We start from the raw sequence: 15,570 nt of genomic DNA, 5'->3' as shown, positions 1-15,570 counted from the left end.
ATCTTGAATGTAATTCATGCCACTGAATTGTGAACTTAAAAATGGTTACAATTACAAATTTATGTTCATAAAAAAATAAGGTAGAATGTAGTCACCATACATTATATGTGTGTATGAAACTGAAGACAGCTATGTTCTAAAACAGAAAGTGCTGATAGTGTTTCACTAAAGCTTGCCCAGTGATTGGGAAAAATCAAAACTTACTATACTGCTTTGTATTTGATCCCTAACCTCAAAGCTATTATCAAAATATCTTAATCTGAGGTCATTCTAAGTCTTTGTTTCAGCTACGACGCACTCTGAAACCTGTAAACACATCTCCCAACATTAAGATTAAAAGAATTTGAGCCAACGAGGCACCTGGGACTCAATTGTTTTCTTTTCCCGTTTCTTCTTTATTTATTATGTATACAGCATCTGCCTGAATGTCAGAAGAGGGCACCAGATCTCATTGCAGATGGTTGTGAGCCACCCTGTGGGAGCTGGGAATTGAACTCAGGACCTCTGGAAGAGCAGCCAGTGCTCTTAACCTCTGAGCCGTCTCTCCAGCCTCGGGGTACTTTCAAAAGTTGAGTTCAGCACTAATGTCAACTCTTCTGGGATGTTGAAGTTTCAAGTCTTTTGTGAAAAGCCACAACTTCAAGGTTGAAGCCAAAGTGCGGTGTCTTGAGAAACTCGGGTGACCCAACAAGTGTGGCTCCCCGTGCCTCGGTTTAGAGGCACAACCCGATGGGTCGCAGCACCCGGGGTCGGGGAAATATGCTGCAGGCCAAAAGCCTGATTGCAGGTTTTTGGATTTAGCGTTTTTGTGTATTTAACCGGTTAGTGCTGAGGATTGATCTCACACGCTAGGCATGCCCTCTCTCACCAAGCTATATATACATGTCCCTGCCCAGGTCGCAGTTTTTTTTTTTTTTTTTTTGGTTTTTTCGAGACAGGGTTTCTCTGCGTAGCTTTGCGCCTTTCCTGGAGCTCACTTGGTAGCCCAGGCTGGCCTCGAACTCACAGAGATCCACCTGGCTCTGCCTCCCGAGTGCTGGGATTACAGGCGTGCGCCACCACCGCCCGGCCCAGGTCGCAGTTTTGTGTGTTGTTTTGAGACAGGGTCTCTCCGGGTAGCTGTGGCTGGCCTAGAACTCACAGAGCTCCCACCAAACAGCCCAGCCCTCGAGTCTTAGTGCTTCGTTCCTGTTTGGTAGCTCTGGCTGTCCCAGAACTCACTCTGTAGACCAGCCCGGCCTCCAACTCGCAGAGATCCGCCTGCCTCGGCCTCCTGAGTGCCGGCTGGGGTTATCCTTTGCCTATCTGTAACCCTCCACATACAGCAGCTATTCGTAATAATTCCATTCATTAGCGACGTCTTCACGCACGCACACAATGTACGTCAACCACGTCCACGACCCTGGTCTCTCTCTTGTCCCCTCACAGTCCTGCAGATCCCCTTCGTCTTCCCAACCAGCCTCCTCCACTGACCATTTTTAACACTTATTTTGTGAGTATTCACGAGTGACACACCACCTGTGTGCCAGGACCTGTGCATGTCAGAAGAGGCTGTCGGGTCCCCCGGGCCTGGAGCTGGCAGGTGGCTGTGAGCTGCCCCGTGGGTGCGGGGATCGAACCTCGGTCTTCCGACAGAGCAGCCCGCGTTCTAAACCGCTGAGTCGTTTCTCCAGCCCCACAACTCCACTTCCATGTCTTGTTTGTTTTTTGTTTGCCTGCTGGTTGGTTTTGAGACGAGATCTCAGCGGGTAGCCCTGGCTACCTGGAACTAGATGTGTAGACCACAGGTGTCTAGCCTCGAACTCACGGCGCTCCTGCACCGCCGCAGCGTTGGGATGGATTACAGGGTTGCGCTGGCCAGTTGATTGTCAACTTGACGCGGGATCGGGCTGAAGGCTGGAGAGCCCGACGGGCATTTCCTTCACCCGTGGTGAATGAGGGAAGACCGAGCCCACGGTGGGCGGTGCCACCCCAGGGCTTGTGGTCCTGGGTGCTCGGAGAAAGCCTGGCCCGCACAATCCCCGAGTGCGTGACCCCAGCGGTGGACGATGGCACCCAGGCAGGATCAGTTTGGGGTCCTCCTAGGCTACGTAGTGCGCTCGGGGAGTCCCTGGGGACATCGCGGTTGCATGGCAAAAAAAAAAAAAAAAAAAAAAAAAAAAAAAAAAAAAAACACGTGGGGCGTGGCTATGCAAACTAAGCGGCGCGCAGTGGCTGCCGGTCCGCGGGCTCGGAGGGCGGCGTCCCGCGCGGTGACGATCCCGAGTGGGTGAGTGTGATGTCCGCGGGGGCAAGAAGACCGCGACGGGTGTGGAGGGCGTGGGCGTCGATTGGGTGTGTCGATCGTGGTGACCGTGCGTTAAAGGGGCGCGCGTGTGTAGGGAGAGCGTGCGTGCGTGTCGAGCAACTCATACTTACCTGGCAGGGGAGATACCATGATCACGAAGGTGGTTTTCCCAGGGCGAGGCTTATCCATTGCACTCCGGATGTGCTGACCCCTGCGATTTCCCCAAATGCGGGAAACTCGACTGCATAATTTGTGGTAGTGGGGGACTGCGTTCGCGCTCTCCCCTGGTGATTTCCGTTGAACATTAGACTTCTTTAAGCCTTCCGTCATTTGAGACACTTTTCCTAGCCACCTCAAGATGTATATACAAGTCTAAGCTCTATGTGTCTTGTGAATCTGCTTCTGAGACTCATTTTTGTCCATCCTTACTTTTCTCAATCCTCGGATATACACACTGGAGTAGACACTGGCACTGAAAACAAGTTGGGAATATGTGTGCTTGACAGAAACTGGAATTTATGTCAGAGCGGGGAACCACCACACTGCCTTACAAGGTTCGGCTCTGGGGGATCGATCTTCCCTCTGTAGACCAGGCTGGACTCAGAGATCCACCTACCCCTTCCTCCCATTCTGGGACTAAAGGCCCTGCGCCGCCGGCCACCGCCGGTCTGCCTGCCCGCGTTTTCTTCGTGAATGAGGAGGGCGGGCGGGCCCGGCCTTGTTGTTGGTACCAACCTTAGGCTAGTGGTCCTGAGTTCTCTAAGAAATGAGTCTCTGAGCAGTGATGACCAAGGCGACAGGGTAAGCACGCCCCTCTGTGGCCTCTGCAGCAGCTCCTGCCTCCAGGATTTGCCTGCCCTGTTTGAGTTCCAGCCCTGACTTCCTTCAATGCCGAACTACGATGCGGAAGGGTAAAACCATGTATACCTTTTCCCTCCTCTGCTTGCTTTTAAAGGTCACGCTGTTTAATCACAGCAAGCCTTAACTAGGACGCTATGGAAACCATCGTTGCCAGTATGGAAAGGGAAACAAACATTGGTACATCTGTGCACCCCGGTCGTTCAGTAGGGTAGGGGTTGGATCCCCAGGAAACGGAGATATAGACGAGTATCAGCCACCGTGTGGCTGGTGTTGGGAACCAGACCCGGGTCCTCTGTAAAGAGCAGCCGGTGCTCCCAACAGCTGAGTCATTTCTCCAGTCCCCCTCCTCTACTTTCATATCTAATTTGTTTTGTTTTTAAACTGTGTATTTGTTGGCTGGCTGGGAACTAGATATGTAGACCAGGTGTCTTAGTCAGGGTTTCTGTCGCAGGGACAAAACACCGTGATCCAAGCAACTTGGGGAGGAAGGGGTTTGTTTATTTGGCTTATGCTTCCACATCGAAGGAACTTAGGACAGGAACTCAAGCAGGGCAGGAGGCTGGCTGGAGGCTGGAGGCAGGAGCTGATGCAGAGGCTGTGTACTGGCTTGTTTCCCATGGCTCGGTCAGCCTGCTTTCTTACAGACCCTGAAACCAACAGCCCAGGGATCACTAATTAATAAAATGCCTTAGGGCCGGGTGGTGTTGCACGACTTTAATCCCAGCACTGGAGAGGCAGAGACAAGTGGATCTCTGAGTTCCAGGCCAGCCTGTGAAAGGAGCAAGCAGACGCCATAACAGGCTGTCAGTGTTCTTTTGGACATCAGGCCTCAATTTCAGTTTCCTGAGACTTGAGCAGGCAGTTTCTGGGAGGGCCATGACATAGTCCTTGCGGTAGCTCCCTTTCTGCACGTACTCGGACTGCTCAAGATTCAGCCAGTTGTTTACTGTCTGGGACCCCTCACCAACTTAGAGCTACGTGCATGGGTCAATGTGAATGTGCAAGGCCAGCCAGTCCCCACGGCAGCTCAAGGACAAAGCCTGGGACTTGTTCAGGCCTGCCCCCCAAATGATAACTGCAACCCCCAACCAGTAAATTCAAAGGTTACACACCCTCACCCAATCATATGATGCCAAGGCTTGTACCACCCTGTTTGTGGTTTTCCCCCTTTAAAAATCCCTCACCCTGAGGGCTCAGGGCTGTCCTCCTTCACCTGGCCAGCCAGTGTGTTGGATGCTGACCAAGCCTGAGCTTGCTTGTTATCAATAAACCCCTATGTGTTTTGCAAATGATATTGGCTCTGTGGTGGTCTTCCTGGGGGTCTCTAGACACAGGCTATAACTCCCGGACTATAACTCGAGTTCCCGAACAGCCAGTGCTGTTACACAGAGAAACACTATCTCAAAAAACAAAACAGAGAGACAGAGAGACAGAAGGCCTTACAGCTAGATATATTTACAGACATAAATCTAACCAGGACACCAGGCCAGTATTGAACTCAGAGTGATCCTGCACCACCTGAGTGCGACTTGGGTTAAACTGGCTAGCTTTCTATCAACTTGTCACAAGTTAGTGTCATCTGAGGGGAGGGAATCTCAGTTGAGAAACTGCCTCTGTAAGATCAGCGATAGGAAAGTACGAAGGACATTTCCTTAGTCACTGGTGAGTGTGGGAATGCCAAGCCCATTGTGGGGGGTGCCACCCCGGGGCTGGTGGTCCTGAGTGCTATAGGCCAAGCCATGAGGAGCGAGCAAGCCAGTAAGCAGCATCCTTCCTTGGCCTCCATGATGATGGATTGTGATGTGGAGCTGTAGGCTGCAATGAAGTTTTTTTGTTTTGTTTTGTTTTGCTATTTTTTGAGACAAGGTTTCTCTGTGTGGCCCTGGCTGTCCTGGAATTCACTCTGTAGGCCAGGCTGGCCTCAAACTCAGAGATCTGCCTGCTTCTGCCTCCTGAGTGCTGGCATCTTTTAAAGGCATGTGCCACAGGCATCATATAATGTTTCCCAGTGAATTTCATTAAGGTTGTCTGGTTTACCACTGAAAAACAATGTCTTCCCTCACAAAATATTGTTGTGCTAAATCATGCTGTCAAACTGCCTTCTAAATATATTTTATACCCCAAAACGTTTCTCTGCAGCTCGTTGGTGTAATGGTTACTGCAGGGATCCACAACCGGTCAAAATGCTGAGAATAAGTAACTGTGAGCGCTCAACTGCAGATGAATGGTCTACACCAACCTCCTCCACCCAAGCAAGGTTCAGGGAACTCAGAAGAGGGCCAGAAGAACGTAAGGACTGACAGTGTGGAGGAGAGCTGTGAAAAGCTGTCCGGTGGACACGATGCAGCTGTTGTGCACATCACCTCACAGAAGCTGTGGTTAACAGCACTTGCTGCTCTTCCAGAGGACCTGGGTTCAATTCCTGGCACCCACATGGCTGCTAACAACACTCTATAACTCGAGTCTCAGGGGATCCGATGCCTTCTGCAACAGGAATACATGCAGGCAAAACACACACACACACACACACACACACACCAGTATGAATCAGAATCTGGATCCCAACACTCAGAAAAATTCTAGGCAGCGAGCGGGTGAGGGGCGCTCCTGTTGGACCTAGTGAATAAAGAACATTTATGAATTGGGGTTGCGGGGTCCATGTGCCAGAGGACAGCAAGCAGGACTTGCTCTTGTCACCACGTGAGCTTCTAGTACTGAACTCAGCTTTAACGGGTTCTGTGAAGCCTGGAAAAACCAGCTCAACTGCAAGGTCAGTACATGAAAGTAAAGAGTACACTGGACAAAAGAAAATAGTAATAAAAAAGGGTCACCGTCGCTGATGCGAACCACAGAGAAGTTTGAATAACAATTACACTACAAGATCACTGCGAAAAGAAGAAAACTCTTTTTTTAGAAACCACAACACCAGGGGAGAGCGCGAACGCAGTCCCCCACTACCACAAATTATGCAGTCGAGTTTCCCGCATTTGGGGAAATCGCAGGGGTCAGCACATCCGGAGTGCAATGGATAAGCCTCGCCCTGGGAAAACCACCTTCGTGATCATGGTATCTCCCCTGCCAGGTAAGTATGAGTTGCTCGACACGCACGCACGCTCTCCCTACACACGCGCGCCCCTTTAACGCACGGTCACCACGATCGCCACACCAAATCGACGCCCACGCCCTCCACACCCGTCGCGGTCTTCTCTTCCCCGCGGACGTCACACTCACCCACACGGGATCGTCACCGCGCGGGACGCCGCCCTCCGAACCCCCGGGACCGGCAGCCACTGCGCGCCGCCTCGTCTGCATACGCCCCGCCCCCGCCCTGACGTCAGAGGCCCTGCTCCGAGCCCCCGCCCCGTGTGCGCCCAACGCTCGGACGCTCCCCGCCGGGCCCTGGCGCTGAGCCTGGAGCGGGCGCCGCGGACGGCCAGACCTCCGGACTGACCACTGACCACCCTTTAGACACCGTCCGCGGGGGCCGTGTCGGGATCGCGCTTCAACTTCCAGAAACGTGAAAGGCCGGGGTATGGATGAAGTGTGGACGCGAGCCTGGAGTTCCAGCGCTAGGACCCAGGGTTCAAAGCCATCCCCGGCTAGGTAGAGACAGGCTGTGGGGCCAGCCTGGGCTACAGGGGCTCGTGTCTCAAAGGGAAAAATAATAATTCACTCGGCGGGGCAGAGGGCTTAGTCCGTGTACCTGCTCGCTCTGCAAGCCTGAAGACCTCTGTTCTAGCCCCAGCGTCCGCAGGAGACTGTTCCAGAAAGTTTTTCTCTCTCCTCCGCACTCGTACGTGCGCGGTAAAAACAAAACACACGGGAAAAAAAGAGCCCCCAAACAATAAGTTGTTGTCTTTTGTTTTAATTCAGTTGCTGCTGGGTGTGGGGGTTGCACGCTTTTAACCTCCGCTTTCCAGAGGCAGAGGCAGGGGACAGGAGGTGAGGCAGAGGGAGGCAGAGAGGCCCTAACTTGTCTGTGTCTCGAGGTCTAGGCCAGCCAGGACCACACAATCAGATCCTGTCTACTAAGGAAAAAGAAAGACATTCCGTTACTTGTCTTCTTCCTGAGTTTGAGACCGAGGGCTTACAGACCCGAAACAACCTTAGAGGAGCTGCGAACCTCCCAGCTCGGCATAAGGATGAGAACACCTTCCTGCGGGGCGGTGGTGGTGCACGCCTTCAATCCCAGCACTCAGGAGGCAGAGGCAGGCGGATCTCTGTGAGTTCGAGGCCAGCCTGGGCTACAGACTGAGTTCCAGGACAGCCAGGGCTGTTACACGGAGAAACCTTGTCTCGAAAAAACAAAACAAACCAAAACAGAACGGAACGCCTTCCTGTCAGGAGACCCAATGTTTGGCCTTGGGACTCTGGAGAACACATCCACTTACAGGAGAATAAAGTGGAAAAGACCCGTAATTAGATACTGATTGATTTAGTGACTTAAAGTTCTGCTTGGACTGCCCATTTGCCAAGCATGACTTCACTTGCTACCTGAAACAGAGCGAGCTGGAGAAGTCGTTGAAACTGTTAAGAAAAGCTGTTAAGGTCGTTGCCCTTAACAACCGCTGACTGCGGGTGTGCTTGGGGTAACTTGCTTCCTCGCCTGCCCCACCTCGTGTCGGTAGAGTGTAAAATGAGAGAGACTGCAAACTGGACCCGGCATCGAAGCCTCTTAGCAGCTGTCCTGGGTTCTGGTGACCTCTCCTCTGTCCGCTCCCCTCTCTCCCACTCTCACTGGTGTGTGTTGGGTGCTTGTTCTAGAAAGATCCCTGCAGCACACCGGTGAAGCTTTCCTTCCCCAAAGTCTCTGCTTCTCCCCCACACCCAGTGCGCCCTGATGCACAGTCTCCACTCCCAAGGAGAGACTGGTGTCCTTCAGTTGTTCTGGTTAAAGGACAATTCTGGCGGGGTAGAAGTGGGTGGGGGTGGGGGGTGGCGGGCAGGGGGAGAGGGTGAGTGGTGGCGCACGGCTTTAATTCCAGCACCAAAGAGGCAGAGTCAGGATGGTCTCTGTAAATTCAAGTGCAGCCTGATCTACACAGTGAGTTCCAGGACATCCGGGACTACAAAGATAGACCCTGCCTTGAGAGAGAGAGAGAGAGAGAGAGAGAGAGAGAGAGAGAGAGAGAGAGAGAGAGAGAGAGAGGAGAGAGAGAGAAGGAGGAGGAGGAGGAGGAGGAGGAGGAGGAAGAAGAAGAAGGAAGAAGAGAGAAGAGAGATGGAGGCAGGGCAGGAAGGAAAGAAGGAAGAAAGGAAGGATTCTTATACCAGAATATTAATGTAGAGGGAAGATATTATCTTAGAATGGATCTTTTTACCACATAAACAGAATAAGAAATTAAAAACTTACGTGGGAAAGGTCTCTGAATTGATTCTAAAAGGAAAATTGAAACTTCATCAATTAGCAGGAATAGATCCAGCAGAAATTGTAGTACCTTCTACTAAAGATAAAGTTGACAAATTATGTGAACATTATCAAACAGCTTGCAGTAATTTTTTTAGAGAGATTAACAAGAAATATTCCAAAAGGAGGAGAGTTAAATTTATAAAGAGAACTAATTGGATTCTTCCTCACATTGTACAGGGAACACCAATTTCTGGAGACCCTACATCTTATACAGATGCAAACAAACAAGGAAAGGCATGTTACAAATCAGAAAATTTAAGTAAAGTTGTACAAAAGCCCTTATGATTCTGTCCGAAGGTCAGATTACAGAATCTCTTAACATGGTTACTGACACTCAGTATACAGAAAGAGTTGTTTTGGTTTTTGTTTGTTGTTGTTGTTGATTTTTTTGGGTTTTTTTGTTTTTTGGTTTTTTGGTTTTTTGGTTTTTTTTCCAGACAGGGTTCCTCTGTGTAGCTTGCGCCTTTCCTGGAACTCACTTGGTAGCCCAGGCTGGCCTGGAACTCACAGAGATCCGCCTGGCTCTGCCTCCCAGGTGCTGGGATTAAAGGCTTGTGCCGCCGCCGCCGGGCCAGAAAGAGTTGTTTTACACATTGAAACTGCTGAATTTATTCCTGATGTGTCAGAATTAACTTTGCTATTTATTCAGTTACAAGAAATAATCAGGAATAGGAATCATCCCATATAAATATAACACACATCCAATCCCATTTGGGTCTCCATGCCCTCTAACACAATGTAATGAAGAAATTGATCAACTATGATAGGAAATGTGCTAGGGGCCTCAGAATTTCATTAAAAACATCATGCCAATAGCAAAGGTTTGAAAAAAGATTTTTCCATCACTTGGCAATTAGCCAAGGAAATTATAATAAGGAAATGTCCTACTGGGTTTTTGTTGTTGCTGCTGCTGCTGGTTTTTTGTTTTTGTTTTTTTTTTTGTTTTTGTTGTTGTTGTTGTTTTGTTTGTTTGTTTTTTGTTCTTTAAGACAGATTTTCTCTGTGTAACCTTGGAGCCTATCCTGGAACTCGCTGTGTAGACTAGCCTGGCCTTAAACTCACAGAGATCCACCTGCCTCTGCTTCCTGAGTGCTGGGATTTAAAGTGTACACCACCACCACTTGGTCTCTATTTGTTCTTTGAACAACCAAACTCCACTACCTGCAGAAAGTAACTCAAAGGGTACTCAAAGGAATGCACTTGCAGATGTGTGGGAGCCCGTTCTGGGGTTCCTCGTGGCTTTACCCAGCAGGTCCGAATAGAGGATGATCAGGACCACGGGCCTGAGTGCAGGTGTCTGAGATGGTCTGCACTTGGCTGTGCTGGGGGAGGAGGTCTTTTGCTCCACCCCTTGGCGTCTCTATAAAAACCCTGGACCAGAGACAGTCAGGGCCCGTTGGAATAGGTTCCAGGCCCTCTCGAGGCTATCCTTTATTTTCTATCTGTTTATCTCCGCAAGATTCTCCGCTATAAATCCTTCTATCTAATATTTCCTGCTGATCGCACTCAAGAAAACTCTGGGAAGCTGTGGGGGTGGTGGGTAAACATCCCACAGAATGGCGCCGTGAACAGGGACTAAAGAAAAAAAGGAACTAAAGAAAAAAAGGGACTAAAGAAAAAAAAAGGGAAACAAAAAAAGGGGGACTAAAGACAAATGAACAGGGACTAAAGACAAAGTAATAGGGACTAAAGATAAAGGAAAATAATAGTTTTAATACAGAGTTTTTGGTGAAAGTGCTGAGTCAGCCCTGCTAGTGGAAAGGCATGCCAGTGTTATGGAATATATATATATATATATATATTGGTGAGGCAGGGGTTTTATCCTCGAGAGAAAAGGAAAGCGGACTGGAAGGATGTCCGATGCTGCAGCGAAATTCTCTTCTGTCAATTTTCTATCTTCTATCCCTTTCTCAATTTCTATCTGTGATAAGTATAAGATATAGGGTAGTAATATAGTTAGGAAAAACTTCGAAGTGTAAGATTGTGTAGGAAAAAATAAGTAAGGCAACTAGACAGAAAAACTCTTCAATTTTCTAACTTTGGGGGCTTTGAAAGCAAACTGGGAAAAAAATCTTTCTTTGGGTTTTACGGGAAGTAAAAAAGCTCTTCTTTGATTTTATGGGGAAGAAAAAGTTTCCTATGGAAGCTTTTGACCTTGGGACAGCTGAAATGCCAAATCCAAGCGGCAGGAGAAAGTGATTTCTCCCTGAGGCAAAAATGGGGGTGTAAGAAGTCAAAGTTTAAAGTTGGGAAGTTTTGGGAAAAGTTGGTCTTTCTCCTGGGGGGAAAAAAATCTTTCTCTTAAACTCTAAAGTTTTCCTTGGAAAATTTGGGGGGAAAATCTCTCTAAAAAGCCTTAATCTTTCTCTCTTAAGAAACTTAAAAACTAAAGCCTCTAACCTCTCTCAGAAAGAGGAGAGTAGAATCACCTGAAGATATTAGTATGGGGACCACCTGTGATTAGCTCTAAGGGAAAACAACAAACTTAAGACAGCAAAACCTCTCTAAGTTCTTTCAAGCTTTAACAATCCTCCCTGCAATGCAGGAGGCAAGGACAAGTTCCTAAAAACCTCTTCTAAGCTCTGTCTCTTCAAGCTAGTAAAAGACAGTGGGTCAGAGTACCCTGAGGGAAACGCTTGGGAGAGTGCAAGGGTGAACAGCTACAGAGAGCCCAAAAGGGCAGGAAACTTTACCTGAGAAAAGCAAAATAGTCAAGCTTCACGGTTACAGCTGAGCTGAGGCAGCAAAGATTTTGAGTGAGCATTTCAGAAAAAAAGTGCTCCTAATTGTCTTAACGCAAAGATCCCCTGAAGCAATGCAAACTGTTAGCATTGTATCCTCGCTTCTGACCAAAAACTCAGGGGCGACTGGCCAGCGTCTCTGAGTTGGAGTGCATTTCGGGGATACTAGGGTTCCTGCAATTGTAAACTTCCTGGAGCACAGAGCTGAGGCAGGAAGGTGCAGGACCCAGGGGAAGATTACTAGTGAACAAAGCTAAAGCCGGTGGGAACCGCACAGTTGTCCACTTTCCTACAAGTCCCGGGCTGACAGGTCCACAGCTGCAAAAAGAAATCTGAGAAAAGCTTTCCTATCAGAGTAAGGACCTTTCTGGGAAAAGAGTAAAGCTGAACTGTGTCTGAAGCAGTTGTGCTGCCAAGTCAGAACACTGTCGGGGAAAGAGCCCAGCCAGGGCAGAACAGAACTATCCAGGAGTAAAGCTTTCTTTTCTGTCAGAGAAAGCACCTCTTTGAGAAAAGCTTTGTTTCAACTGACTCCCGATGAGATGAGGGAGTGTAGCCCTGAGGGGTGATTGCCTCTGGCATAAGCTCTGTCCTTGAGCACCCAGACAAGCAAACCCAACCCACTGGGGGACTGGGCCAGGTGAAGGCCTGATGAGGCAAAACACCTGTCCTAATGGGAGTTTGGAAATGGCAAAAACCTCCCTTGTTAGATTTTCAGTCTGTACGCAAACCACACAGACCCTGAAAAAACAGACAAAAACCCCTACCTCCAGTAGCAGGGAACGCCGCCACTGTAGTGTTGGAAACTGTTTCTGGGGTAGAGGGGATAAACTGAGACCAAACTGGATACTGTCTGGGAGAAAGACTCTGAAGAAACAGAGGGGACAGATTCCTTCCCAGAAAATGTATGACCTGACAAAGCTGCTAGAGTTTGAGGCAGATTCAGGGGGAGAAAAAGAAGCCCCTACCTCCAAAGGCAGCTAGCAGAGGAACAGAGCCGCAGACAGATAGCTGAAGCTCTGCATCTGGGGGGGAAGGAACAAGCAAAATGAGAATAAGATCAGTGGGAGAAAATCTCTCTGAAAGAGCTATGGAAAAGTTGTTGTACATGATCTTGTTTTTCACTGACTGGCTAAAACAAACACAAGCCCCGAGGAAAGTTGCTATCAGAAATGCCAGCCTCAATGCTGGCTAACGAGGCAGGTGTGGTTCTGATTCGGGGCCAGTGTCAAATGAAGGAGAGACACCTGTTAAAGCCAGCTGAGGAGAGACCAGAAGCCTCCCAATGTCCCATAGCTGAAAATGTAAAATGCTTGTTCAAATCTCCCGTTGCAAAAGCAAAAAACTTTGTTCAAACCTCCCGGGCAAGAATTTGTAAGCAAGTCTGGTAAAAGAGAACCAGTTGACTCTCGAACACGATAAGAAATATGGAAAAACGATATAAGGGACTGATATGGGACTGATATTATTATGGACTGATTGATATAAGGGAAATGCATTCTGGGAAAGGTAGTTTTTCCGCTAAAGATGGCGACATTGCCCTGAAACACTTTTGTCAGCTCGTAAATACGTTCATGGTAAACTTAAAATACAGCTTTTAAAAGAATGAGTAGGAAAGTCGTCTAAGTTTAAGTATCAGTTCCGATGAAAAATTGAAAGGATACGGAACTAGGCGCTTCGCAGTTTGGGGCTCCATTGGTAGAATGCCTTATTTACCCTAATAGCTGTACAAGTTCTACGGCAGTTGGATGACAAAAAGCTACCTTTAAGAGCAAACAAGCCACTTTAAAATCCTTAAAATACCACCTAATAGCTGTGCAGTTTTTGGTAAAGAGCTTTACAGCAGCTAAATATGATAATTTCACCCTCAGTGTGAAGTGAAGTTTTTTGGTAGAGCAAACCAAAAGTGCTGTTGTAATAGAAATGTTTGTCTGAGCCGGGCGGTGGTGGCGCACGCCTTTAATCCCAGCACTCGGGAGGCAGAGCCAGGCGGATCTCTGTGAGTTCGAGGCCAGCCTGGGCTACCAAGTGAGTTCCAGGAAAGGCGCAAAGCTACACAGAGAAACCCTGTCTCGAAAAAACCAAAAAAAAAAAAAAAAAAAAAAAAAAAGAAATGTTTGTCTGAATTGAAGTACTTAGGGGAGCTATTATGAATTTGGGTGAAGGGACAGCCTCTAGTTAAAAACCGTTTACCGCTGACAGTGCATCTCTGCCTGTCCGGAACTGCTGAGAGAACTCGCAACTTTGGGGTGTGGCTTTGTCCTGAGAATGTTACAATCCCCTAGCAACAAGTATCACAACTCTATAATGACAACACTCACTAAATCCCAGTGCTTTATAACAAAGCTAACTATAAACTGTAAACTTTAGAAATGATGTACGTACTTCCTGTCTAGTTAAGAGAATCTTTCAAATAGAGATGGTGATAATAATTAAGAGTAAGAAATAGAAAGACGAATATAAGATATGAGTTTGTAAAAATTCTGTGTTAAGAAATCTTTAGGTGTTTGCTAAGTTAGATATATGCTAATGGTAGCCTATATAAGTTTGTAAAATAGATCTATAGAGTTCCTTTAAGAATATAAGCTTGCGAGCCGGGCGGTGGTGGCGCACGCCTTTAATCCCAGCACTCGGGAGGCAGAGCCAGGTGGATCTCTGTGAGTTCGAGGCCAGCCTGGGCTACCAAGTGAGCTCCAGGAAAGGCGCAAAGCTATGCAGAGAAACCCTGTCTCGAAAAAACCAAAAAAAAAAAAAAAAAAAAAAAAAAAAAAAAAAAAAAAAAAAAAAAAGAATATAAGCTTGCGCCGGGCGGTGGTGGCGCACGCCTTTAATCCCAGCACTCGGGAGGCAGAGGCAGGCGGATCTCTGTGAGTTCGAGGCCAGCCTGGGCTACCAAGTGAGTCCTAGGAAAGGCGAAAAACTACACAGAGAAACCCTGTCTCGAAAAACCAAAAAAAAAAAAAAAAAGAATATAAGCTTGCAAGAAGTATCTAAGGTAGTCTTAAGACATGTAGTAATAAACTTGTAAGATGCTAGTTGTAAATGTAAGTTTAAATAAGAAATAAGATGGAATGAATATAAGTATATAAGAATTAATATATTTGCTAAAGTAGTTCTATAGTTTCCTTAAAGTATAAATAAGTAGATGTTAATATGTTATATGTGAGTTTGTAAAAATGTGTAAATGTTGAGTGAGTTTATGCTTAAGCACATGTTATGTGAGTTTGTGAAAAAGTATAAATGTTAAGTGTGAGTCTATTAATGTATATGGTGAAAACACCTGAGACACAGGAGATAGTGTCCTAGTAGACTGCAAGGTAGGCAGTCTGAATGGTTTCAAAAGCTCCAGAAGCCGCTAAGAAGCTAAGAATGGCGGAGGCCAGAACCAGCACAAGGCATCCGCAGCTGAGATCCGTGGAATATCAACGCAGCACAGAAAAACCTGAGCTAACAGCAAAAACGGTGCGGTTTAAAATATTACTATACTAAAAAGGTCTGTCTTTGAGAACAAAAGTTGCAGAGACGCTTGTTTGAACAAAAATTAACTGCAAAAAGTTTTGGTTGAAAAACATCTCTTCATATTTGGAAGTGAAAGCCTGATACCAGAATTTATTTCTTGTTTGAACTTTTTGAACTTAAAATGAGATAAAATTACAAAAAGATTTTGGTTATGGATTTCTCATATTTGGAAGGCTAGTACCAGAATTTATCATTTGAATTTTAAGACTTAAATGAAACAAACCATAGAGATTTCATTGCAATGGGACAGTTTTGAGTAATGACCTAGGAATGATTTTCTGGAATTGGGTTAAAAATGAAACTGTTTAAATGAAGAAATTTATCGTTTCTACCTAGAATTAAGATGCAGTTTTGTGTATGCATATATGCTTTATTAACTGGAGATTTATGAATTGTTTTGTGGAACTGTTTATGTAAAAATGGAATTACTTATGGAACTGGTTTTGTGTTACAAATGGAACTGTTTAAACAGAAAAGTTTGGGTTTTCTAACTAGGCTTGAGATTTTGCTTAAAAATTATAAAGAAAAGGAGGAGCTATGAGATTGAATTATGTTCGCAGAAACCTATTGATATTAATGCACCCTGGTTTTGTGGATTTGAGGAAATGTTTAAGTTTAATGTGAATACATCGAAGTTTTCCTATGTTCTGTTAACAAGAAAATTCAAATGACTGAGTTAAAGTTGTAAGACGGAGAAAATTGTTAACTGTATGTAGCACCATATATGCTAATTCTAATGGTTCTGTTAAGAG

The 15,570-nt window shown here is 46.8% G+C and overlaps 2 non-coding genes across 2 annotated transcripts; one reads left to right on the top strand and one right to left on the bottom strand.

Moving 5' to 3' along the window:
• Positions 1 to 2,410: 2,410 nt before the first annotated feature.
• Positions 2,411 to 2,574, top strand: LOC143268612 (U1 spliceosomal RNA). Its single transcript, XR_013044655.1, has one exon. It is a non-coding gene; the product is annotated as a U1 spliceosomal RNA (small nuclear RNA).
• A 3,500-nt stretch (positions 2,575 to 6,074) lies between these two features.
• LOC121822626 (U1 spliceosomal RNA) lies at positions 6,075 to 6,238 on the bottom strand. The gene has a single exon (XR_006063801.1). It is a non-coding gene; the product is annotated as a U1 spliceosomal RNA (small nuclear RNA).
• Between the last annotated feature and the right edge of the window lie 9,332 nt (positions 6,239 to 15,570).

This window comes from Peromyscus maniculatus, chromosome 14 (assembly GCF_049852395.1).
Source record: "Peromyscus maniculatus bairdii isolate BWxNUB_F1_BW_parent chromosome 14, HU_Pman_BW_mat_3.1, whole genome shotgun sequence".
In the NCBI taxonomy this organism is placed as follows: domain Eukaryota; kingdom Metazoa; phylum Chordata; class Mammalia; order Rodentia; family Cricetidae; genus Peromyscus; species Peromyscus maniculatus.
This window is presented reverse-complemented; position numbering and strand designations above follow the sequence as displayed.